Here is a 26,270-nt window from a genome sequence, read left to right as displayed (position 1 = left end):
ATCAACCCGAAATTACAATGGGCTTTAATGGAGGAATGTTGAACGTTTTTGTCACTTCATGCCCTCAAGAGGCATTTTGTTTAATTATTTTTTGCTTAATTATTTGTCATTTTTCAAGCTACGAGATGTTTTCCTACATTTGTCATGATAAATTATGTCTCAGGAATGTAGGGTTTGGGAATTATGGCAGTTTAAAAAACATATATGAAGGCATATTTCAAGATTTTCTAACCTCTAGCTGTGACATCACGCACTCTAGTTAATGTTAAAATGTGAAGAAAACCTCTAAAACAAGGTCTGAACAATGTTTAATATCTCTAAAAGTAAGAATCACATTTAAAAGTTGTTTTACACGAATAATGTCAGAAAGATGTGTAACATTTTAAAGTTGGAATTAGGTTTCTGAGTGAAAGTATGAATGAACAGTTAGCAGTTGAAGTCGCATGAAGATTTGTTGAAGTCTGAAGATTTCCTCCATTGACTTCAATGTTCAAAATTTGATGTATTATGGGATGTATCTCTGGAATTATGAAACTTATGAATGAGAAAAGTAATAGCCATCGATTCCCGACAGAGCTGAAAGTTTTGATGTTTGAACGGAGTTTCTGCAATGTTCAATGCGGGAGGAGAAGAGGGCCAAAATACCGGCGGAATAATAATAAAAATTTCGTCCGTAGAATAACAGTTAGTTGGAATGCTGTTTAAGGTGACCAGATTTTCTAAATTAAAACCGGGGACATTTTGAGTTTTGCCGTCAATATATCATTAACATAACCAATTTTCTTCACTGTTAAAGAAAAAAGGGGGACAATTCTGGTTCAATGTAATTCGAACATTTTAACTGTTGGATACAAACAGAAGGACTAGCTCATATATGAGACTTCAAAGGTCTTTTATTTTGAAACTGTACATCAGATTGTCCTGATTCTCTCTGAGTGACTAGATGGGGTGTCCTGCTATCACCCTGGAGTGAAATAAGTCTTTGATTATTTGACCGTTTTTTATTGCGATATGTCTTCATAACTGTATCCTTACATTTTACATTCACTCAGTTACAATGTGGTAGTTATACGTAGTTTGTTTTAATTTATTATCGATCACATTATATAGTACATATTTCTTAATTTAAGCTCCAGTATATATGAATATTTTTGGTGTGTTTTTTAGTTATATTTGTTATTGACCGAGTAAACGCTTTTATTTGGAAAGCAGTTTTTACAGGCCTCTACCGTAATGCATAGGTCAGGATATTCGCGCACCGCAATACAACGTGTGGGCTGGCTTGACTGTGTTTTCCGAAGTGGGGGCTGACTTGACCACAGTCTGTTTACCCAGTGTTTCCTGACATGAAACGTTTTGTTTCACCTTGCTATGTGTTTTTAACGTATATTAAAAAACGGGGACATTTCCGGGGACAGTTTCAACCGGGGACAGGCCAATACAAACGGGGACTGTCCCCGGAAAACGGGGACGTCTGGTCACCCTATGTTAACAGCATTCCCACTAAATCAGATTACTCGTTTTTCAAATGTAACGCCAGCTGAATACAGTTAGCCTACTTGATTTTTGTATTCTGCTTACGTAACGCCGTTACATGTATTCCGTTACAACCAGTGGTTAATTTGAGCCAGATCCTGCCGGAACAGGATCCGGTGTTACAGTATAAGTTGAGTCATGACAACTGGCGACATTCTATTATTTTCGTCATAGGAATCCGGGGCGTGTACATTGAGGACCCATTGTTGACTTACCAGGAAAGAAACATCGTTTGTCGTTTACGTTCATCTTTTGCTATATCTGCCTTCCTAAGATCACTTTGCTGCACATTCAGTACTCGTATGTGAGGTTGTGGGTGAGAGTCCGATATCGTGACGCTTACAGGGAGGTATCGAACATTACAAAGTAGGTGACTGTGTGGATGCCTGTTCAAAACATTGCAAACTTCAATAAATCATTTAAATTATATATTTGTGTCCGACTTTCATTTGTTCATCGTTCTTAATGTGATGTATAGTAGCTTTGATAGCTGTCCATACCTTCAGACAGCCTAAAAGTAAAACACAAGTTGTTTATTCACAGCCCGAACGCTCATCGAGATGACTGGATCAGTCATGACAACTTGTGATCAGCTCCGATTAAATTGTGATATCAATTCTGTAGCTAACCTCCAGGGAGCACGTTTATTTTATGAAATAAACGTTAAACGTATAGGCTTAAAGGCATAATAGAACTACCGTATTATATGTATTCAACTTGTGCCCCGCTGGACTTACTTTTCTGTGGTTTACCGTTACTGTGACATATCAGTATAGCCACGGAAGATAGTTTGTGTGTTTAATTCCCATGCATCAAGGTTATTTTCATGTATGTAATTGTTTTTCCTGCACAGTGTAGAGTCTTGTTGTGATGAGAGGGATACAGGTATTTCATAAAATAAACTTGCTCCCTGGAGGTTAGCTACAGAATTGATATCACAATTTAATCGGAGCTGATCACAAGTTTCATGACTGATCCAGTCATCTCGATGAGCGTTCGGGCTGTGAATAAACAACTTGTGTTTTACTTTTAGGCTGTCTGAAGGTATGGACAGCTATCAAAGCTACTATACATCACATTAAGAACGATGAACAAATGAAAGTCGGACTCAAATATATAATTTAAATGATTTATTGAAGTTTGCAATGTTTTGAACAGGCATCCACACAGTCACCTACTTTGTAATGTTCGATACCTCCCTGTAAGCGTCACGATATCGGACTCTCACCCACAACCTCACATACGAGTACTGAATGTGCAGCAAAGTGATCTTAGGAAGGCAGATATAGCAAAAGATGAACGTAAACGACAAACGATGTTTCTTTCCTGGTAAGTCAACAATGGGTCCTCAATGTACACGCCCCGGATTCCTATGACGAAAATAATAGAATGTCGCCAGTTGTCATGACTCAACTTATACTGTAACACCGGCACCTCTTAATTTTGGCCACCCTGTGTTCCGGCACCTATTTGGGCAGATCCGGTACCTCTCACAAAAAATAAAAAATAAAAATGGTTAAAATGAAATAAAATATGCAGATATTAATTTACAGAAAAAATCCCAAGAATTTCATGTCGTTTATTAAGATTAAGATTTGAAAGAGTCGGAGATCTGTGTTGACGCACTGAAAAGCTGGACCAACGGACAGACGTCTTTCACTTTTGAAATTCGCCACATGAGGAGCACGTCGCAGAGAGGAAGAAACGGTGATTCAATGCAAGCATGTCAAAAAGACAGTTACATTTACTGTCTTTCTTCAAAAAGAAGGAAGAGGTAATAGACACTTCAAAACGAGTCAGAAAAGCCTCCACAAGCAGCGACGAGGGCAGCTGCAGCGGTCATGTTGATGGTCAAAACCAGGAGGAGGTAAGCGCCGCAACAGCTAGCCAGCTAGCTAACCGACAGCTAGCCAAGTCCGGGCAGCGGGTCAGGTTCACCGCCAGCCGGAACAGGAGCCAGCTACCGTCAGCCAGGTGGACCACCAACAGCAACGGGTGGGTACCCTGGCATCAACTAGCCTGGTACAACAGCCGGAGCAAGAGGCGAGCGGAACCGCGACATCAGCTGGCTTACAGCAGGAAGATTCAGTAGGAGAGGAGAGCGCATTGAGCGTAGAAGAGTGTGGGACGTCCAGCAACAGGTCAGTTTTTTCTAACTGTGGCCAAGAACTTGGAGGACCGTATGTTATCTCAAGGAGGCCGGATGCCAGATAAAACTGGATATAACAAGTTCATTGAGGAGTTGAAGGTGCTTTACGCACAATACTGGCCCGAGGACGCAGGTGCGCTGTATGGAGAGACTGAGGTCGAGTCACTGTGTCAGCGCTTCAACATTGCCAACCCGCGCGCAGTCATACGGGCCTACAGAACGTACAGAGACTCAGATGGTAAAGACACCCCCGATGAGCTGATGGAGTTACTTGTTGCTGTCAACAGCATTCCCATTGCAAGTGCTGAATGTGAGCGCGGATTTTCTCAAATGAACTTGATTTGCACTCCCAACCGTAGCTCTTTGCTCACATCCACCATGTCATCTTTACTCTTCCTAAATCTTGTTGGACCCCCCCTGGCTAAATTCAATCCAGTCCCGTACGTGAGGTCCTGGGTGGCCAAAGGACACAGAACTGCCACAGACACACGCAGTAAAAGCAGAAAAAAAGAGATAGAGGACAATCCGGACATGCTCGTGATGTGGGGTGTTTTAAACAACTAAATATGGTGAGCAAACATACTGTCTATTAATAGGCCGCCGTGCCAATCTTTGAATAGGCCTAATAAATATATTTTTTACACGTTAAACCTGTTGAGAAATTAATTTCTGGCTGTATACTGAAGTCCCACCTGTGGTGATGTGGGCATTTGCGTATGTTGTGCGTACTAGCCTAAAAAATTATAAATTATCGTCATAACATTTATACCATGGATATTATTTGAAATTGAGGCTTGTAAGTCCCACAGCGTTGCAAGTGGACATTTTCATGTTGTTTTCAGCACCTTTTCTGTATACGTTCCGGGACCTGTACGCGTCTCGTCATCCCTGAGCTGTCATATGTACTTTGCGTTCCGGCACCTTATGATTTACAAATTAAGCACTGGTTACAACCCAACCCTGCTTCTAGGCTACTGTCCCGCAGCTCCTGCCTCTCTGTCGGACTCTGTTGCAGCGGGGCTACTGCTGTGGTGCGGAGTGCACAAAGCAGACTCTTCACAACGAAGGATCACTTCTTCTTCAAGGCAGGGAAGGTTTCGCAGTACGCAGTCTACTGTCCCGCAGCTGCTGCCTCTCTGTTGGACTCCGGTACTGCACTTTACTCACGAGACGTTGTAAAAAAAAAAATGGGTGGGAGGGGGGGTGAACGTAGTAACCACTCCGCCAACGCCACAGTCACCCCCGTCGTGCGGGCCGGATGAGAATGTCTGGCGGGCCGGATGTGGCCCGCGGGCCGCCAGTTGGTGGTCCCTGAGGCAACAAACAACCCCTGGTTGAGGGGTGTGGGGGGGTCACATTTTATAATTGATAAAATATCACGGACCCCTAAGCTCCTAATACACATGGTGAAACATTTTTTTCCTCCCAAAATAAAAAGTCATGCCATCGAGGGATAAGGCACTATTACAAATATTCTTAATTTAAAGTATTTTATTTTAAAAGTGTTCAGAAAGACTGCATCAAATATGCTATATCTATATATCTATATAATATCAATATTGTTATTAACTTCAATCAAAGTCGATTTAAATAGCGGGAGAGACTTTCCAAGGAGTAAACATGCTGCTGCCGGACTACTGACTGGAGGTATTGCTGATATCAAGTCTACCATATATCCTCTTCAAATATTCTCTCCAACAATATCAGTCTCATGAAGAAAGGTGTTTGAACGCTGATTCAAAATAGCAGAAAAACATGCATTCTTGTTCTCAGGAGGGGACATTGACAGAGGATTACTCAAAAAGTACACAGTAAGTACTTCATAGTACTTGTTGTGGGAGTAGTTTCACTAGTACTGAGTCCAACAGGGTCGATCTCACGAATAACTATTGGCAGAAAAAATAATAACTGAAGAGTTTATCGTCGGCCACTAGAGGGCAGCGTCACTGCTGTCGCTGCCCGGTTATGCCGTGCTCTGACCCGGTAGTGCCGAGTGACCATTTTAGTTCAAACATTGTTCATTCACTCCGCCTCGAGTTGAGACGTTCGTCCACTCATTCATGTAAGACTGTTTCCACTATTATGTTATACTATATATTATGCTATATATAGATTATACTATTATACTACTATACTACTATACTCTGTGTCGTGGTATATATTTGTGTTGATGACATGCATGGAGCTGATTCTTTGTCAGCTTATCTTGCTGCATTACTCTGTTTCAGGGTGTCGTCATCCTTGTCAATAAATTACCGAAACTGACATTGAGCAGTGTGTTTCTTCAATAACAAACTCGAGAGACGGCTGAGTTGACCGCAGTGCAGAATCGCTGTATAGTTGAAATCTCCAAACAATATTGTCCATTTTAGACATAGGCCTATTATATTTACAGCCCTTAATAACATTAATTTTCTGAGCTCAAAATGTGTCTTGGCTGTTTTCGTTGTGAAAACAAATGGACCGTAGATACACGGATTGACCGTCCTCATCTGCGCTGTTATTTTGAAAGACAACTTCCGGTAGCAGAATATGAAAAAACGGGGCTTTTTTTGTTTCTGTTTTCTAGTGATTTTATTTTTTGTTTTGAGAAGTAGAAAATGAAAATCATCCCGGGTCAGTGTATGTTTTGAATCCGTGTCTCTACCGTCCAATTGTTTTTCTTTATTAAACACGTAAACGGAAGAGCGTCTGAGAGGCGTTTTTGCTTTTTGCTTTTTACTTTACTAAATGGTCTAACGGCCCGTCCACACTACAGCTTCGACAGCTTCAAAAACGGTTTCTAATGCGTCACGCCACGTTGCCTCGCTTTTCGCCGAACTGAATTGTGGGTAGCAGAGCGGAGCTTTCCTGGCGTTTCAGGCTGCAAAAGTTGAACAATGTTCAACTTCTGAAGCCGGAGACGCCGGAGTAGCCAGCGTCAGCCAATCAAATCCCGTTTATGCAAATCTGACAGTTCAAGCGCTAGCCAATCAAACCGCGTGCAAGCTGGGAGAGCCAGACCGCAGTTCATTTCCTCATATTCCAAACGAGAAATTACGGTAGCAAATCACCCGGTTCTTTACGACCAGAACTATTTACTGGGATACAAACCGGAGGAACCAGGCATGGAGGGAGGTGGCAGAGACAGTGGGTGAAACTGGTAGGTTTTCGCCTGTTTGGGGAGTTTATATATATATATATTGCTCGCATAAAATCTCTGGGGTTTTTTGCTTTGTATGCCGGGGGCGGGACATTCATGTGATTGGTTGTTGGTCGCGGTGCTCGAATAAAATCCCCAAGCTTCAGACACGCCCAGCTCCAAGCTTTTTTTTTCGTATACGGCGCTGGTGTGGACGGGCCGTAATGGTCCTTGGAGCGAGGGGCGGGGCGAAACCCACGGAAGTTATTTCAAAACAAAAGCACTCGTTTGTTAAAATCACACTTTGAATCACTACAGTATCCTGCTGAAGGACCGGTGATTATTATAAACAAGGGGAATTTAGCGATCACAACGAAACGGCCAAGACACATATTGAGCCCAGAAAATGGATGTTATTAAGGGCTGTAAATATAATAAGCCTATCTCTAAAATGGACAACATTGTTAGGAGATTTAAACTATACAGCGATTCTGCACTGCGGTCAACTCCGCCGTCTCTCGTGGTTTTTTTTTTCAAATCAGCTGCTCTTCATTATTCCTGCTATATTTGACGAGTGATACAAATATGTTTTACCACAAGTTCTTAAGGAAACTGACACTGTTGGACTCGGTTCTAGTTTGACTTCTACCAGAAATAAAATGAAGTACTTTTGCTGTGTAGCTACTTTGTGAGTAATCCTCTGTCAGAGTCCCCTCCATATAGGCTACATAATGCATGTTTTTCTGCTATCTTTGATGAGTGATACAAATATAATTTTACCATTAGTTCTTAATGAAATTGATACTGTTTGACTTTGTATTAGCCTACTACTTACAATACATTGAAGTACTTTTACTGTGTATTTTTTGAGAAATACTTTGTCAAAGTCCCCTGCTGAGAACAAAATCAAGCCACTTCTGCTCAGCTTGATGAGGGAATTCTTTTTTATTGCCATTAGTTCTTTGTGAGATTGATCCTGTTGGATTCAGTACTAGTGAAACTACCCCCACAAGTACTATGAAGCACTTACTGTGTACTTTTCCAAAAATCCTCTGTCAATGTCCCCTCCTGAGAACAAGAATGCATGTTTCTCTGCTATTTTGAATAAGCGTTAAAAAACCTTTCTTCATGAGACTGATATTGTTGGACAGAGTATTTTAAGAGGATGGTAGACTGCACAATGACACACTCTGTCACTCTTGTTGGCCTCTTGATGATGCTGCTGTCTTTTAATATATGATTATTTCTCAGCTGCTCGTTCGTCACAGATTCTTCAGTCTCATCAGCCTCATCCTTCCATCAGTCCCAGTCAATGCCTCCAGCACACTTCCAGTGTCTGACTCCATATGACATTGTCCTGATGCTGTAAGGGTGATGCCCCATGGTCACAAAATGACCCCTCTAGAGTCTGAGTGCCAAGGACCTCATATTATGTCTGCATTCATGTTACATCACCCATTATAACAATTGTCTTTCCTTTTTTCTCTTCTCTTAACTGAATAGCCTTGTCTTTAAGTATAATACAATAATAATACAATAATACAATTTTAAGGATTCCAAACAGGCATTTTTACTGTATGTGTTTGGAGAAAGGACACAATCATTGGCCCAGAATTGTACTTGATAAACTCTGAATCTTGTGGTGCTTGAAAAAATACACACTGGCCAAGCTGGCCAGGTTATATACTGTATATGCCTTTTTTGGAGCTCTTTTTTGCAATATTTATAAAATGTCATTAGTTATTTAAACAAACCACTATCTGAGGATAATACAAGCAACTATAAAACACCCTTTACTAGAGAGCCATTGAAGCCCATGAAGAATGTATCCTTTCAAAAATCTGTTCAACTGCTGTAAGTTAAGGCACTGTCTGTGCAGAACATTTTAAATATTCTTCATTTGCAGTATTTAAAAAAAAAAAGTGTTCAGAAAGACTGCATGAATTATATGCTATATATATATGTAAATATTGATATTATATATATATATATAAATATTTGTATTAACTAACCAAAGTCAATTTAAATAGTGGGCAAAAATGGGTTAATTGCCATGCATGTTGTGTTTGATATAGTTTACGTTCAATTTCAACTATTTTAGGCAGAAAAACGTATACCAAACACTTTTTTAATAATTTAATATAATTTAGAAAGTTTTTTGTGAGAAATCATTTCAAAAGTAAACTTATTTTTCATTTCATATTTAAATTTGAAATGTTTGCACACAACATTATTAATTTATACATTTTTATAATTTTTTTTAAATTATGAATCCATTTATTTTATTGTATTTCCTTGAGGCTGGGGGAGATATGTAGTATGTAGTTCAACATGCAAATGTTCTACATTTTTCAAAGCTCTATTGAATGACATGCGATGAATGGGGCTGATGGAAGAATCTGCGAGGAATGAACTAGGAGCAGAGAAATAATCATATATGAAAAGACAGCAGCTTCATAAGAGGCCAACAATAGTGACAGAGTGTGTCAGTGTGCAGTCTACCATCCTCTTAAAATACTCAATAGTCCAACAATATCAGTCTCATGAAGAAAGGTTTTCTTAACGCTTATTCAAAATAGCATTCTTGTTCTCAGCAGGGGACATTGAGAGAGGATTGTTGGAAAAGTACACAGTAAGTACTTCATAGTACTTGTGGGGGTAGTTTCACTAGTACTGAGTCCAACAGGATCAATATCACGAAGAACTAATGGCAACAAAAAATAATTCCCTCATCAAACTTAGCAGAAGTGGCTTGATTTTGTTCGCAGCAGGGGACTTTGACAGAGGATTCCTCAAAAAATACACAGTAAAAGTACTTCAATGTATTGTAAGTAGTAGGCTAACTAATACAAAGTCAAACAGTATCAATTTCATTAAGAACTAATGGTAAAATTATATTTGTATCATTCATCAAATATAGCAGAATACCACATGCATTATGTACTACGGAGGGGACTTTGACAGAGGATTACTCACAAAGTACACAGCAAAAGTACTTCATTTTATTTCTGGCAGAAGTCAAACTAGAACCGAGTCCAACCTTGTCAGTTTTCTTAAGAGCTTGTGGTAAAACATATTTGTATCACTCGTCAAATATAGCAGGAAGGAAGACCAGCTGATTTGAAAAAACAAAGTGGAGAGGCGGCTGAGTTGACCGCAGTGCAGAATCGCTGTATAGTTTAAATCTCCTAACAATGTTGTCCATTTTAGACAGAGGCTTATTATATTTACAGCCCTTAATAACATCCATTTTCTGGGCTCAATATGTGTCTTGGCCATTTTCGTTGTGATTGCTAAATTCACCTTGTTTCCCTTAACATTATCACCTTTCCAAGCAAACGAGTGCTTTTGTTTTGAAATCACTTCCGTGAGTTTCGCCCCACCCCTCGCTCCAATGACCATTTGACCATTTAGTAAGGTAAAAAGTAAAAACGCCTCTCAGACGGTCTTCCGTTTACGTGTCTAATAAAGAAAAACAATTGGACGGTAGATACACGGATTGTTTTGGTCATTGGATTTTCTTTTCACAAATGGATATTCAAAAACAAAAAACGACTGGATATTTGATTTTCGTTTTCAAATTGTAAATTCCGACAAATTGTGTATTTTTCTTTATCATGGTCACAAATGGATTTACTAAACTTAAAAAACGGGATGATTTTCACTTTCTACTTCTCAAAACAAGAAAAAAATCACTAGAAAACAGAAACAAAAAAACCCCCCGTTTTTTCATATTCTGTTACCGGAAGTTGTCTTTCAAAATAAGAGCGCAGATGAGGACGGTCAATCCGTGTATCTATGGTCCATTTGTTTTCACAACGAAAACAGCCAAGACACATATTGAGCCCAGAAAATGAATGTTATTAAGGGCTGTAAATATAATAGGCCTGTGTCTAAAATGGACAACATTGTTAGGAGATTTCAACTATACAGCGATTCTGCACTGCGGTCAACTCAGTCGTCTCTCGAGTTTGTTATTATTTTTTCTGCCAATAGTTATTCGTGAGATCGACCCTGTTGGACTCAGTAGGCTAGTAGTGAAACTACTCCCACAACAAGTACTATGAAGTACTTACTGTGTACTTTTAGAGTAATCCTCTGTCAATGTCCCCTCCCGCAACCCTGTTTCCTAAAAATTACGTTCCCACAGAGCAAAACTGCATTCTCAATTATGTTTAGCGAGAAACTTATTTTCTCCCACGTTACGTTGGTTATGAACGTATCTCAAATACGTTTTTTTTCTACATATCTTCTAGAAACATATTTTCTCCCACGTTACGTTTCTTATGAACGTATCTTAAATACGTTTATTTTACATATCTTTACCATTTATTGTCTTGCTTATAATAATGATAATAGTCATTTATAAATATCATTTTAGAGCACACATTTGAAATCAGTAGGCGAGGCTGTAATTTCAACAGCTGTTACTCTGGCCGAAGACACTACCAGGGCTCTCAAGTCTCACGCATTTGGCGTGAGACACACGCATTTCACTCCATTCACACGCTCACATGCCACACCTTGTATTTCTCACGCAGAGATTTTTTTCCAGGGTACCGTCACTTATTCAGTTTTGGCGGCAGTTCTCCTGTTTGTCTAGAAGTCTTCTCATCAGGGCTCTATAAATAGCGAACTATGGCAGATTTGTAATATGACTTTCAAAGAGAAAAGCAAGAACACTCGGAATAAAGTATTTATTTTATTTTTAAATGTTTTTGGATATATAACATCATATCCCAACATGCATTGCGGCTAAAACATCCAAATCAACGAGCTTCAAGCTGAGAATCTTGGGTAATCTGTTCAGTGGGTTTGTGGTGTGTATCGCTCGAAATGTCTATTATAGGCCCTACGTCTGTTTCCGGTGACTTTATTTACGGCTAAAAAGCATGCAAAAAAGCCCAAGATTATGGAATTAAACAAATAAATAAAAACAAGGACAATTGTGTGTTATTGGTGAGTAAATAACAGTGTGTTATTTAGAAAAGAATAACAAATTAGAAGGAAAAAAAGATTTTCAAAAATGCAGATTTCAGTATTTTGAGGCTCTAAGCCCCATTTCTTTTCCTCACAGACGGCAAAAAAAGTCCGACATTATACCATTTAAAATAAAAAGATAAAACACTGGCATGTAATTTACGTTAGAATAAATAGAATGGTTTTGAATAATAGATGAGAGTAAAATCTAGTCACTTTTGGGGAAACCAGCGCTGTCATTTGAACGGCGCTCAAGCCTGAAGCCACAGAGATCTTCTGTTACTGTCCTTTCTTCTTAGAGGAAGTACAGAAACACAGACACAAAACACACACACACACACACACACACACACACACACACACACACACACACACACACACACACACACACACACACACACACACACACACACACACATACACGCACGCACGCACGCACAGACACATACACACACACATTTTATAATTGATATAATATCAGGGACCCCTAAGCTCCTAAAACACATGGTGAAACATTTTTTTCCTCCCAAAATAAAAAGTCATGCCATCGAGGGATAAGTCACTATCTGTGCAGAACATTACAAATATTCTTAATTTGCAGTATTTTATTTTAAAAGTGTTCAGAAAGACTGCATCAAATATACTATATCTATATAATATCAATATTGTTATTAACTTCAATCAAAGTCAATTTAAATACTGGGCAAGACTTTCCAAGGAGTAAAAATGCTTCTGCCGGACTACTGACTGGAGGTATTGCTGATATCATGTCTACCATATCCTCTTAAAATACTCCGTCCAACAATATCAGTCTCATGAAGAAAGGTGTTTTAACGCTGATTCAAAATAGCAGAGAAACATGCATTCTTGTTCTCAGGAGGGGACATTGACAGAGGATTACTCAAAAAGTAAACAGTAAGTACTTCATAGTACTTGTTGTGGGAGTAGTTTCACTAGTACTGAGTCCAACAGGATCGATCTCACGAAGAACTATTGGCAGAAAAAATAATAACAAACTCGAGAGACGGCTGAGTTGACTGCAGTGCAGAATCGCTGTATAGTTGAAATCTCCTAACAATGTTGTCCATTTTAGACACAGTCCTATTATATTTCAAGCCCTTAATAATATTCATTTTCTGGGCTCAATATGTGTCTTGGCTGTTTTCGTTGTGAAAACAAATGGACCGTAAATACACGGATTGACCGTCCTCATCTGCGCTCTTATTTTGAAAGACGGTAGCAGAATATGAAAACACGGGGGGTTTTTTTGTTTCTGTTTTCTAGTGATTTTATTTTTTGTTTTGAGAAGTAAAAAAATGAAAATCATCCCGTTTTTTAAGTTTAGTAAATCCATTTGTGACCATGATAAAGAAAAACGCCTTGTATTTCAATTTTGGTTTTTCAATTTGAAAACGAAAATCAAATATCCAGTCGTTTTGAATATCCATTTGTGAAAAGAAAATCCAATGACCAAAACATACACTGACCAGACGGGAGAGCTTGTTGGTCCCTCTGTACATTCACAGAGGGCCCGCTATAGTAACTCAACGAGACATAAGAAATGTTACCATAGTACTTGTACCATAGTACCATGGTATATTTTTTGACAGATTGTACCATGGTACAAACCATGGTATGTACATTACTATATGTGCTATGGAACAAATACCATGGTACTATAAAATATACCATGGTACTATCTTTCAAAAAATACTGTGGTACATGTACTGTGGTAAATATACCATGGTACTATGGTACGAGTACTATGGTAACATTTCATATGGCTGTTGGAGGGCTTGATAACCCACTAACCCTGGCACCATAACAATTACCATGGTAAATACATATGTTCTTGTATTTGTGTCACACCTGTACCAAACTGTAGATACTGTAGAATGTACAATGGTAGGCTATATCAAATAAAAATAATGGACTGAGGCAAATACAAATAATACATGGACTCAACATGTATTTACATGTATTAACATTTTTAATTTATACTACAGAACATACAATATTGCATGAAAAAACATAATGGCCTAACGTGGCCAAACAAATTGATTTTTTAAAAATGTTTTCCTTTTGAGGATCTTCGCCGAATTGGAGAGTTTCTGGCGTATGTAGCCCTTGATCTCCGCCTCTGTCTTCTCTTTGAAGACAGATTTAACTTCACCTAAAGAGAGAAATAAATAAAGAAAAGGGGAATTAACAGATGAAGAGACAAATTACAAAAACAGACAGACATTCAGGTAGACAGCAGGGATGCAAACTCATCAGGTATGAAAAAGGTGACAAGGATCCAAGCCCCCCGACCACCCCACCCCACGGAAAATCGGCTTTAAATTTAGGAATAACAGATGATTTCAGCAGTCAGAACAACTAAAGCAGCAGTGTTAATAATAACAGAAACGCTAAAGAGTCACATCTAATAGAAATATATAAAAGCATTTATTTTAATTGTGTAGCAGTCAGTTTATAATTTTGGCAGCACTGTTGAGCATTTTGAAAATGCATTTTCATGCCTCTGTGCAAGGCTTAGTCTTTCTATCTTTATAGCCACTGGTGTAAAGTAACTAAGTTCATAAACTCAACAAGTACCATACTTGGGTACAATTTTGAGATACTTTTATTTTACTTAAGTATTTCAATGTTTTGCTACTTTGTACTTCTACTCCTCTACAGTTCAGAGGTAAATGGTGTACTTTTACTACATGCATTTAATACCTTTAGTTACTTTACAGATGTGGATGAATGATGTGAAATATAATCAAGTGTTAAATCAGACTTTAGTTCCACCTGGAGTAAATCCACAAGCTACCCTGCAGTATACAAAGTCATTCAAACTAGCTGCACCTTTACCAGCTTTGAGAACACTTTCATGATCAATCATTATAAAACATATCATATCTATTATTCTGAAATGAACCAATCTGCACAATGACTACTTTTACTGTCGCTACTTTCACTATATTTTGATGATAATACTTTTTTACTTTTACTTGAGGAACATTTTGAATGCAGGACTTTTACTGTAACAGAGTATTCTGACACTCTGGTACTTCTACTTTTAGTCAAGTACAAGATCTGAGTACTTTTACTTTTACTCAAGAACAAGATCTGAGTACTTCTACTTTTACTACAAGATCTGAGTACTTCTACTTTTACTACAAGATCTGAGTACTTCTACTTTTACTACAAGATCTGAGCACTTCTACTTTTACTCAAGCACAGTTAAATCTACATACCTTCAATGATGCTCAAAGCATTCCTGAGGGAATAATTCTCCCTCTCCAGTGCAGCAACCCTTTCCTCCAACGTCCTCTGGTAACTATTTGTGTTCACCTCTTGGGTCTATCAAAAAGCACACCATTATAAAAAAGAAGGTTAGGTTTAAAAGCCAGTGTGGAAAGTTAGTTCTAAATCAATTTACTTGTGTTTTGAGGATTTAGCAGCCAGGTATGTATTGCACAGTTTAGGTACATTTAGGTCACTGCACTTTGGACTTAGTATAAAACAGATACATACCTTCTGAAGATCCTTATATTTTTGGATAATGTCTGTGGATGACGATGACTCCGGCCTTGTTTTTTTTGCTTGGTTTCTCCTGAGAACAGACAACAACATATATAAATATTTGTTTTTATGTGTGGTTGTGTGTGTATCTTCATAAAGTGGTGGTGTTTCGATTTTGAATAACTCACCTCTGACTGTTCCACGTCGTCGTCGTCCTCCAGAAAAGGCCTCCTTTTCTTTGCCCTCTTGCCTTTTCCCATCGGCCCGGATTGTTCCAAAGGTTCTTTACCTTCAACCAGCCGGTTCCTCATCTTGAGGAGTGCACCTTTGTCATCTATTGGAAGCAACAAAGATATTCAGCCTATTACTTTGTACAATCCATATATATATATAGGGTACATCAACATTTGTATGTGAGTCACATTGTCTGCTTACATGACAATATGTTGGTAATGATACTCTGTATAGGAAAATATAACATATGGTCATGCTACACCCATTAGTATACTTATGATGCTTAGCTGATAATACCTATGTAGCCAGGTGATTTAAACTATATATTAGTGGCAGCTGGTGAAACATATTTTAGGTGGGGCTGTGGAAGATGGGGGGGATGGGGGCATATTTTATACCAGGGGTCTGCAACCTTTTTGAAACAGAGCTATACCTGAAGGATAATGGACTATGGAGGGCTGCTTTTTTGATATAATCTTTCTGAAGAATATAATTATATTTTTACTAATTACTGTTTCCAATGGGCGACACTTTCTAAGATAAAAAATATTTTTTTTTATTTTTAATAATAACTTTAGAACGGATTATAGAGCGCCTTTCATTTAACAGATCTGAGGACGCTGATTGGCTGGAATGTGCTGCCATATTTTTCGGGTAGCAACGGTCAGCGGTTGGCTGCAGCTGCGCTGGGGTGCTTAATTCCCAGACGAGAGAGGGTAATGATTCTAATTAAACATATAACGGTTTAGATTTGATATACTAAACAGTATTGTACTTATTATAAATATAAAACTTTCCATAGCACCTCTATTGACCAGACGCCACTGCTATATATTAACAAATAAAACATAGGCCTAACAACTGTTAATAATAATAATAATGATAAGCTGTACATGTATGATCTATTTAAATATTCAAACGTACCGCCAGTTGATAACACTTTCGCAGTCCAAGCCATCTTTTTCCCCTTTTGGGGCCACCAGACAAGATACTCCTTGTCCAATTCAGGATCGTACTCCCCCTCAATTAAATTTAACCGGCCAACTTCGATTGTATCATTGCTAAATTCATAGAGCCTGTACATTTTTGTGTTCAAAAGTAGCTCTAAGTAGTGGCAACAAAGTGATTACAATCCGGAGATTGCAGTTGGCACTGCAGTTGGTCTGTATCCTAGCAACGCTAGAGAAGTGGGAAGCGCGAGGCGAAAGTTGGGCACGCGCACGTCACTCACCACTCACCAGCTACCCTCAGCGGCTGATTAATCCGTGCCTGGAAAAAGTTCTTTAATTTTGATTCTCATTCACAAAAAGAGAGAAAACCTGAGAATGTACAAAAGATATTTGTCAGATTTAGGTAGATATTCCCAGCACTACAAAACGGTACCGGAGGACCCGTATGGAGGCACAACTTGTGACAGGTAAGGACGGTATTTCTCTTCATATTGGACGAACGGGATGAACTGCCAATATAAGACGTATTTCATTTGGTGGTTTTTGTCTCAAATTACTGTATTCAACAAATTATAGCAAAGTATACTCCAACATTTTGAAACGTTTTTTAGATATAGGCCTACATGTATAGATTCACTTCGTGTACTGCTATTATTCCTATTTTGATAGCAGTAGGGCAATATGTAAATTATGTTATAAAACATATACAATCAATATTGACTCTAAAGCTGAGACATCCATCCATCCATCCATCCATCTTCTCCCGCTTATCCGTGGTCGGGTCGCGGAGGTAGCAGTTCCAGCAGAGAGCCCCAAACTTTCTTTTCCCTGGCCACATCAACCAGCTCTGACTGGGGGATCCCAAGGCGCTCCCAGGCCAGAAAAGAGATATAATCCCTCCATCTGGTTCTAGGTCTACCCCTTGGTCTCTTCCCAGCTGGACGTGCCTGGAACACCTCCCTAGGGAGGCGCCCAGGTGGCATCCTAACTAGGTGCCCGAACCACCTCAACTGGCTCCTTTCGACGCGAAGGAGGAGCAGTTCAACTCCGAGTCCCTCCCAGATGACCGAACTTCTCACCTTATCCCTAAGGGAGACACCAGCCACCCTGCGGAGAAAACCCATCTCGGCCGCTTGTACCCGCGATCTCGTTCTTTCGGTCATGACCCATCCTTCATGACCATAGGTGAGGGTAGGAACGAAAATGGCCCGGTAGACAGAGAGCTTTGCCTTCTGGCTCAGCTCCCTTTTCGTCACAACGGTGCCGTAAAGAGACTGCAGTACCGCTCCCGCTGCTCCGATTCTCCGACCCATCTCACGCTCCATTGTTCCCTCACTCGAGAACAAGACCCCGAGATACTTGAACTCCTTCACTTGGGGTAAGGACTCATTCCCTACTTGGAGTGGACAGTCCATCGGTTTCCTGCTGAGAACCATGGCCTCAGATTTGGAGGTGCTGATCCTCATCCCAGCCGCTTCACACTTGGTTGCGAACCGATCCAGTGAGTGCTGAAGGTCGCAGACCGATGAAGCCATCAGAACCACATCATCTGCAAAAAGCAGTGGTGCAATCCTTAGTCCACCGAACTGCAGACCCCTCCCCCACGACTACGCCTCGAAATCCGATCCATGTATATTACAAACAGGATTGGTGACAAAGCGCAGCCCTGACGGAGTCCAACCCTCACCTGGCTTACTGCCGCGGACCCGGACACAGCTCTCGCTTTGGGAGTACAGAGATTGGATGGCCCTGAGTAGAGACCCCCTCACCCCATACTCCCGCAGCACCTCCCACAATGACTCCCTGGGAACCCGGTCATACGCCTTCTCCAAGTCTACAAAACACATGTAGACTGGATGAGCGTACTCCCAGGCCCCCTCCAGGATCCTTGCGAGAGTAAAAAGCTGATCCGTCGTTCCACGACCAGGACGGAATCCGCATTGTTCCTCCTCAATCTGAGGTTCGACAATCGGCCTGACCCTCCTTTCGAGTACCTTAGAGTAAACTTTCCCGGGGAGGCTGAGTAGTGTGATGCCTCTGTAATTGGCACACACCCTCTGATCCCCCTTTTTGAAAAGGGGAACCACCACCCCGGTCTGCCACTCCTTCGGTACTGTTTCCGACTTCCACGCAACGTTGATGAGACGTGTCAACCATGACAGTCCCTCAACACCCAGAGCCTTCAGCATTTCTGGGCGGATCTCATCCACCCCCGGGGCTTTGCCACTGTGAAGTTGTTTGACGACCTCAGTGACCTCCCCCCGGAAGATTGGTGTCGATCCCCCGTCATACTCCAGCTCTGCCTCTAACATAGAGGGCGGAGTTGTCGGGTTCAGGAGTTCCTCAAAGTGCTCCTTCCAACGCCCTAACACTCCATCAGTTGAGGTCAACAATGTCCCATCCTTACTGTACACAGCTTGGATGGTTCCCTGCTTGCCCCTCCTGAGGTGTCGGACAGTTTTCCAGAACAACTTTGGTGCAACCCGAAAGTCTTTTCCCATGTCTTCTCCGAACTTCTCCCACACCCGCTGCTTTGCCTCGGCCACGGCTGAGGCTGCTGCCCTTCGGGCCTGTCGGTACCTTGCAACTGCCTCGGGAGTCCCCCGGGATAACAAATCCCTGAAGGCCTCCTTCTTCAGTCGGACGGCTTCCCTGACCACCGGTGTCCACCAGGAGGTTCGAGGGTTACCGCCCCTTGAGGCACCTAGGACCTTGAGACCACAGCTCCCCGCCGCGGCTTCGGCAATAGAGGCTTTGAACACCGACCACTCTGGTTCAATGTCCCCAACCTCCACAGGAATGCCCGAAAAGCTCCGCCGGAGGTGTGAGTTGAAGGCCTCCTGAACTTGGGCCTCCTCCAGACGTTCCCAGTTCACCCGAACTACACGTTTGGGCTTACCAGGTCTATCCAGAGGCTTCCCCCGCCACTCGACCCAACTCACCACCAGATGGTGATCAGTTGACAACTCCGCCCCTCTCTTTACCCGAGTGTCCAAAACATACGGCCTCAGGTCCGATGATACGATAACAAAATCGATCATAGACCTTCTGCCTAGGGTGCTCTGGTACCACGTACACTTATGAGCATCCTTATGTTCGAACATGGTGTTTGTTATGGCCAATCCATGACTAGCACAGAAGTCCAGTAACAAACCACCACTCCGGTTCAGATCAGGGGGGCCGTTCCTCCCAATCACTCCCCTCCAAGTGTCTCCATCATTGCCCACATGTGCGTTGAAGTCTCCCAGCAAGATTAAAGAGTCCCCTTCAGGAGCCCCACACAGGACTCTTTCCAGGGTCTCCAAGAAGGCCGTATACTCTGAACTGCTGTTGGGTGCATAAGCACACACAACAGTCAGAGTTTTCCCCCCCATAACCCGCAGGCGTAGGGAGGCAACCCTCTCGTCCACTGGGGTAGACTCCAACAACGAAGCACCCAACCGGGGACTTGTGAGTATCCCCACACCCGCCCGGCGCCTCACACCTTGAGCAACTCCGGAGAAGAATAGAGTCCAACCCCTATCCAGAAGTAAGGTTCCAGAGCCGACGCTGTGCGTAGAGGTGAGCCCAACCAGATCCAACTGGTAACGTTCCACCTCCCGCACGAGCTCCGACTCCTTCCCCCCCAGAAAGGTGACGTTCCACGTCCCCAAAGCCAGCTTCTGTCGCCCGGGTCTGGTCCGTCGAGACCCTCTGCCTTCACTGCCACCCTTCTCTCAGCGCACCCGAACCCATCGCTGTTTCCCGTAGGTGGTGGGCCCGCGGGACGGAGAAGCGGAGTTGTTGCCCACGTCGCCTTTTCGGGCTGTGCCCGGCCGGGCTCCGTGGCAAGCCCGGCCACCAGACGCTCGCCGACGAGTCCTCCTTCTGGGCCTGGCTCCGGAAGGGGACCCCGGGCTTCCTCCGGGCCGGGTATCCTCACTTCGTGTGTCGTCTTTCATGAGGTCTTGTGAACCAATCTTAGTCTGGCCCCTTGCCTGAGACCAATTTGCCATGGGAGACCCTACCAGGAACACAAGGTTCCAGACAACACAGCCTCCAGGTTCATCAGGGCACACAAACCTCTCTACCACGGTAAGGTGCTGGTTCTTCAGAGAAGCTGAGACATATACAGTATAAACCAACCCTAGCTTTTTGCTGAGATGCCAAATTAAAATGCCCACAATCAATGTGTGTATAAATGTCTGTGTAACAGCTGTGTGATTTGATCAATTTACAGACTCTGACTCATCCAGTGATGAAGCTTCAAATGAAGATCGAATGGTGGGTGAGAGTATAATGTATTACAGTGACGATGAGGTTGTGTTAGATTCAATAAAATCATATTATCAGGATAGTTATTGGGTAGCCTTTTGCTTTAACTCAGGCTGATCACCATTCTGGCGCGACATCAGATGACAAAGGGGAGGATCCACATCATGAAATGGTAGTTTTTTGCATTGACTGATCCACAGACTTAAGAAATTGGACTCACCGGTGGACTTAACTATGACTCTGCTACTTGGTCACTGATTTTTTTTTTTATGCATTGCCACTGTGCATTGCCACAAGGTCATCGTTCGTCCGTCATGTACTGTCTTTGTATCCTGTTTGAATGCTCTTTTTATGATGCCTGTCTCAGGAATAGCCCCTCTTTTTTTATTGAATTAATTTGATTTAAACTTTTCTGCCTCTCAGAGTGACGATAAAGTAGAGATGGCTGCAGACGACGAAGGAACAGATCAAAAACATGAAATGGTACAACATAAACATGCAGGGATTGTTTTACCTATTAAAAAAAAATGTATTCTGTTAAAATCCATGACCTTTGATAAATTACAGGTAGCAGTAAGAGACAACACACTTTTCTATGATGATAAGAATACAGATTTATCCGACACAAAGGAAGTTGGGTTAAAAATATTTAACAAAATGTATCAGGAGTTATTTTATAACTTATAGTTAACATTATTTTCACTGTATGCACATATGACTTTCACCCGCAATGCTACCTTCCCATTTGAATATATTTTGTTGCTGCATGCTAACACCTATTCCCTATAAAGATCCATCTTATCTTATAGCCTTTTGCTGTCTCTCAGTCTGGAGGGTCATCAGAGGACGGAGGGGAAGATCCAAACCATGAAATGGTATAATTTGTGCAGGTCCACTTTGTTCCAGAAAGACAAACTGGTGTTGCAACATTTCTTCTAAAAGTAAAGATCTCCAATGAATTGTGTGTATTGACATGTGAGGACATCATAGCTAAATGTATTGCAATTGAACATGGGGGTAAGCTATATGTGATGAAAATGCCTTGGTTTGAGACAAGTTAAATGTTGAGGGCTAGCACAAACTGTTGAGACTCAATTTGTCTGCACATCTATGATGATTTAAATGTGTTTTTATTTATGCTATTGTTGTTTTTCTATAACTCACTGTTTGATCATTAACTGTATTTTGTAATGCGTGTGTATTTGTGTCTGTGACTGGGTAAATCTGTATGGATATTTCTAAATATGTGAGTAAAACGCCACATTGAAGCGCTATATGAACTCAGTTGTCTCATTCAATAACAACATTGAGAACATCTTTATCTAAAGTGTAATTCTTTGGCTATTTTGTGTGAAGATGTGTTGAAAAAGAAGATGAAAATATATGTTACCTAAAGTGAAACCAACTAAAACCAGCAATGATAAATACTAAACAAGGTATAAGACTTGCATTCACATTTAAAAAAAAATGTTTGCATACAATGGGACTTGAGTGATTATCATGATACATACCATGGTAATGTCTGTAGTACCATTTGAATACTCTAGTTATCTGTACCAGAGTACCAGTTATCTGGGGTACCGCAGCATGTACTATAGTATCGGAGGGTACCATGGTACGTACCATGGTAACAGCTGTGGTACAACGGTATGTACCAGGGTTATACCATGGTATGCATCATGGTAACATCTGAGGTATCATGGTAGTACCATGGTACGTACTATGGTACACTATGGTACACTATGGCAACATCTGAGGTACCATGGTATACCATGGTACGTACTATGGTACACTATGGTACACTATGGTAACATCTGAGGTACCATGGTATATCATGGTACGTACTATGGTACACTATGGTACGTACTATGGTACACTATGGTAAAATCTGAGGTAGCATGGTAGTACCATGGTGTACCATGGTAGTACCATGGTAGTACCATGGTATACCATGGTACATACTATGGTACACTATGGTAACATTTCTTATGGGTTATTACATCGTTTCAGATAATAAATAATAATGATAATTCATTCTATTTAGGGGCGCCTTTCAAAGCACCCAGGGACACCTGACAATTCATAACATATTCCAAGGAAAGGTTTTAAGACAGTACAAAGAATGCAGTCCGGGTGATGTTTTTTATGTGGGGTGCAGATGAGAGGGAGCTGTCCAGAATGACACCAAGATGTTGTTTTTGAGTTCTTGATAAGCCATTAAAACAGTAAAACAAGTGTCTCCTGTTCACCAAAACATACCCATCTGTTATGGAAAAAGAAAGTATTCCAAAAGTATTGTAGCGACCCTTATAGGATGCTGAGGGTGTCACTCAGGCATCCCCCGTCTCTCTGCCAATCACAGAGCTGCACAGTGATGCTGGTCTAGGTGCGGGCCTGTGGTTGGGGGAGCAGACGGGGGAGGGCGGGAAGTTGTGATGTAGTTTGGGTTATAAATAGGAGTGTGTGTGTGAGTGGAGGGAGTGTGTGTGACATTGAACCCACAAGCTATCCCTGTACCTGTGATCATCTAGAAAATAAGAGTTATTAAAGCCTAATAACTGGAAGCCTGTTTCCGACTCCATCTGTGAACGTTACAGTATTCTAAAATACATCTGAATACGTTACATTTTTAAGACACGTAACTGTATTCTGATTACTTCCAGAGCATGTAGTCAGTAACTGATTACATTTACAAAGTAACCCTCCCAACCCTGCCTAGAAGTGATCCTTCGTTAGCGTGAAGAGTCTGCTAAGCTTTATGCGGTCTGCAGTACCTGAGCGTGCTCCACTAGCAACCCCCCCCACCCCCCCCCCCAACTTCAAAATTCTGGGCTATATAAACAACGCTGGCCCGCGATAGCATGGTGATTCCTGCCTCAGGACAACAGTGATATAATACGAGGTTATTGAAACACCAAGGATTTCTAAAATTCAGAAGAAATGGAAAAAAAAAATCTATATGAATTCAAAAGGTTTTCTGTGTGTGTGTGTGTGTGTGTGTGTGTGTGTGTGTGTGTGTGTGTGTGTGTGTGTGTGTGTGTGTGTTTGTGTGTGCGTGTGCGTGTCTGTGTGTCTGTGTTTCTGTACTTCGTCTAAGAAGAAAGGACAGTAACAGAACATCTCTGTGGCTTCAGGCTTGAGCAACGTTCAAATGACAGCGCTGGTTTCCCCATAAGTGGGCGGGGCTGTAAAGTGACTAGATTTTACTCTCATCTATTATTCAAAACCATTCTATTTATTCTAACTTAGGGGTTGCCAACACGTCGATCGCGAGCTACCAGTAGCTCGCGGAGGTTTTCCGAGTAGCTCACCAGAGGGCGCTAAAGTGCAGTTGACATGTTGAGACATATTTATTTATGTAGTATATTTTGAGAGTAAGAAAGATAGAGAAAAAGAGATGTAAGATGCAGTCATGACAACTGAGGAAGGTCCGTCAAAGAAGAAATCTAAAATATACTACTTTCATGACGAGTGGGAACATGAATTTTTATTTACGAGCATCATAGACAAGTGTGTGTGTTTAATTTGTGGCTCGAGTGTTGCGGTGGGGAAGAAGGGAAATGTCGAGCGGCACTTCACAAAACTTCACGAAAACTTTTCAAAGGAGTATCCCGCCGGCAGTTGCCTTCGCGTTGAGAAGGTACAACAATTAAAAGCTACGCTACAAAGGCAGCAGTCATTGTTCACGAAGCCTGCCAAGAAAGCTAGCCTAGCTACAGAAGCATAGTTCCGAGTCGCTCAGTATTTGGCAAAGAACAAAAAAGCTTTCACTGATGGCGGTGTTCTTAAGGGAGCGATGTCTGTTATGGCAGACTTTGTTCAGAGACCACAAGAGCAAGTCGGAGATAATGTCTGCCATTGACGATGTGCAACTGGGAAACAACACTGTGGCGAGGAGAGTGTCGGCGCTGTCAGTGGATGCCATGGGACAGTTGGAGCGGGACATGGTCAGGTGCAAGTGGTTCTCCATACAGTGCGACGAGTCGGTGGATGCGAGCGACACAGCTCAGCTGTCTGTGTTCATCCGGATGGTGTTTGAGGATTTTACGGCGAAAGAGGAATTTCTGACACTGCTTCCACTCAAAACAACAACAAGAGGTGTGGACGTGTATAATTCTATTAAGAATTATTTCATAAATAAAGGCGTGCAAATGGAGAAGCTTGTATCCATAACAACTGATGGAGCCCCGGCTATGAGAGGTCGCCACAACGGTTTTATCGCAAATTGTAAGTCAGATCCATATTTCCCACGTTTCCTGAGTTACCATTGCATCATTCACCAAGAAGCACTTTGTGCCAAAGTTATGGACTTCAATCACGTCATGAAACCTGTGATACAAATAATAAACTCTATCCGAGCGAAGGCAAAGCAACACAGGAGCTTCAAAGTTTTTCTTGAGGAACTGTCAGCTGAATATGGAGATCTCCTTCTCCATGCTGAGGTGAGGTGGTTGAGTAGAAGGAAAATCCTACAGCGCTTCCTCTCCTTGCTGAATGAGGTAAAGCTCTTCATGGAAGAGAGGGGGGAGGACACCTCCATCTTATCTGATGCTGGTTGGGTACTTGACCTGGCCTTTTTGACTGATCTGACAGGAAAATTAAACCAGCTTAACCTCCAGCTACAAGGCAATGGCAAAACAGTATGTGACATGATTAGTGCTGTAAAGGCCTTTAAAGCAAATCTGTGTCTATATCTCCAGCAAGTAAAGGGAAATAAATTGCATCATTTCCCCTCTGTTCAAAAAGTACTGCAGGAGAATAAAGCCGCTGCTGGCTTTCTTGACTTATCAAAGTACTGTGACTGCTTAACTAAGCTTGGGCAGGAATTTGAGGACAGGTTTCTTGACTTTAAACAGCTTGAGCCCTGTGCAAGTTTCCTTGCTAACCCATTCAACATCGTGGATGTTACTGACATGTCTGAGCAACTGGCCAGCCTTTTCAGTCTCAGTGCTTCAGAGTTGGAGCTGGAGATAATCAATCTCCAGAATGACATTCAGCTGAAAGCACATCAGATGGACAAAGATTTCTGGAAGCTATTGGACCCAGAGAAATTCAAAAACATTCAAACTGCTGCACTGAAACTGTCCTGCTTATTTGGGTCAACATATCGCTGTGAATCAGCATTCTCTGATATGAACTTTATCAAATCCAAATTCAGGACAAGACTTACTGATGAACACCTCAATGACTCAATCAGAGTGAATTTGTCAGGATACACACCCCAGTACAGTGCTCTGGTGGATGCTATGCAGTGCCAGGTGTCACATTAGCTGAGTCAGGAGAAAGACAACAATGCAGTGACAGACTGAATGTTTGAAGACATATGTTTGCTTGATGCAAGTTGAGAAAAGCACAAGCCATATTCCCCTTTTACATGTGAAACAAATTTGTGAAATGCTTGAAATAATTTAAATTATAGAGCTAGAAATGTTATTATTACAATTAGGAACTTTGCACTCTTATCTGTAAAACTGTTTACTGTAGTTATTGATGTTAAAGCAGAACTCAGTATTGCATGGTGATTATTTGTCTT

General features: G+C 41.4%; 1 long non-coding RNA gene across 1 annotated transcript; it reads right to left on the bottom strand.

The window, feature by feature from the left end:
• Positions 1-13,581: 13,581 nt before the first annotated feature.
• On the bottom strand, positions 13,582-15,795 carry LOC307040244. Its single transcript, XR_013808458.1, has 3 exons — positions 15,488-15,795; positions 15,032-15,390; positions 13,582-13,959 (listed from the first exon to the last, which is right to left on the bottom strand). It is a non-coding gene; the product is annotated as an uncharacterized lncRNA (long non-coding RNA).
• Between the last annotated feature and the right edge of the window lie 10,475 nt (positions 15,796-26,270).

This window comes from Notothenia rossii (assembly GCF_949606895.1).
Source record: "Notothenia rossii genome assembly, chromosome: 5".
In the NCBI taxonomy this organism is placed as follows: domain Eukaryota; kingdom Metazoa; phylum Chordata; class Actinopteri; order Perciformes; family Nototheniidae; genus Notothenia; species Notothenia rossii.
Note: the sequence above shows the minus strand (reverse complement) of the source record. Positions and strands in the feature narration are given on the sequence as shown.